Here is a 1,690-nt window from a genome sequence, read left to right as displayed (position 1 = left end):
TGTAAAACAATCTTCAACACAGACCAAATTAGTGCCCTTGGACAACAAAATATATGGTGGGGCAAAGAAACGATAAATTAAATTGAGAGAGTGGGAGACTAAAAATGATTACTATGATAAATATTCAAACTATTTACAAAACTATTTACAGAAGCTCCTGTTGAACCAGCAACAAAAACAGGTTTGTCAACAATAACGAGGCCACTTTGCCAGGGGGAGGTGATCCAGCGACGAGACAATAAAGCAATTCATATTAGGTTCTGTTGAGACACTACAGAATATAAAACCTTCCAAGCCATGACCTCTGCCTGAAATCAGGACCACTCAGAGGAGAATGCAGCACATCAAACTGGAGTCAGGAGTGTGAATAACACATTTTGGCCAAAACTAATTGTTGCTTACCAATACAGTGACTGAACATTGGACACCAAAAAGTGAAAAACAGAAGCATAATTGTGCGAACAACAATTGTGTGGGGGGGGGGGGGGCATTTTACAAATATTTACAAACAACTATTTACAAAAAAGCAACTATTTATAAAAAAGAAATACTATTTACAAAAAAGGGTTAGGGTAAGCAACTATTTACAAAAAAGGGTTAGGGTAAGCAACTATTTACAAAAAAGCAATACTATTTACAAAAAAGCAATACAGAACTCTTGGGCATCCTAACCATTTTGAAAAAAACAAAAAGGTTCCTTTGTGAAAGGGACATCCTCTTCATCTGTTTCCTGGGCCCTAAAAAGCAGAGCGAGAATAGGAACAGTGGTGAATAAGGGGACAGAATACAGTTGGGAGCAGACTGAACAGAGGACATAGCAATATTCATGTTAAAATGTTTGCACAATAAATATTATGGCACTTTCGTTTATATTGCATTTGAATAGATCAGTTGTCATACCATGGTTGGATGTGCAGCATTTGGATGCTCTAATCGATCCGAGAAGGGGTTCCGGATGTATGGCTTCCCTAAGGACATAGAGCGAAGGAAGAGATGGATGGCAATGGTCAACAGACAAAACCTGTGTCTGACAGAGGACAACAACAACAGCAGAAAACTCTGTCATGTAAGTAATGTTCACAGAGGTGACATGACTTGTTAACATTTTAAAGGGCATCATATTTCCAAGTGTAGAGAATTATGACTCTTCAATGACATTTGAAGTGTGCAGTGGAAACTGATCAAACCTACCTACCTACCTACAGGTACACTTTGAAGACGACCAATATATTGGCAACAAATCAGGAGGAAATTTGAGGTTGAGGCCAGATGCTGTTCCAACAATATTTATACATCGGCCTAAGCCGAAAAGGAGGAAATCCACGTCAAGGAATATGCCTCCAGCTGTCAGGAATGATGACCACACCTATTATGGCACATCAAACATTGGTATGATATATGAAGCTAACGATGTTTCCCATTTTATATAATTCAAGGATAGACTACACTCCTAATGCAACCTTCAGATTATACAGCTTCAAAACTACCAGGGTTCAGGGATTCTCTGAAGACTCATATACCACATGTAGATCATCTACAGATTTCTTCATACTTTAACATTGCCAATAGACGAACTTAGATGAATGTCACTATAGGAGTGTAGTGTACCCTTAAATGACAATAGGTGCACATGTAAAGGGAGCATACACATATAACAGCAATTGCCTTGTTATTGTTACAGAGATTCAGG

At 38.4% G+C, this 1,690-nt stretch overlaps 1 long non-coding RNA gene across 1 annotated transcript; it reads right to left on the bottom strand.

Moving 5' to 3' along the window:
- Positions 1-600: 600 nt before the first annotated feature.
- Positions 601-1,293, bottom strand: LOC117560546. Its single transcript, XR_004571181.1, has 3 exons — positions 1,200-1,293; positions 901-968; positions 601-737 (listed from the first exon to the last, which is right to left on the bottom strand). It is a non-coding gene; the product is annotated as an uncharacterized LOC117560546 (long non-coding RNA).
- Between the last annotated feature and the right edge of the window lie 397 nt (positions 1,294-1,690).

This window comes from Gymnodraco acuticeps, unplaced genomic scaffold (genome assembly GCF_902827175.1).
Source record: "Gymnodraco acuticeps unplaced genomic scaffold, fGymAcu1.1, whole genome shotgun sequence".
In the NCBI taxonomy this organism is placed as follows: Eukaryota; Metazoa; Chordata; class Actinopteri; order Perciformes; family Bathydraconidae; genus Gymnodraco; species Gymnodraco acuticeps.
The sequence above is the reverse complement of the archived record's forward strand: the minus strand, read 5'-3'. Positions and strand labels throughout refer to the sequence as shown.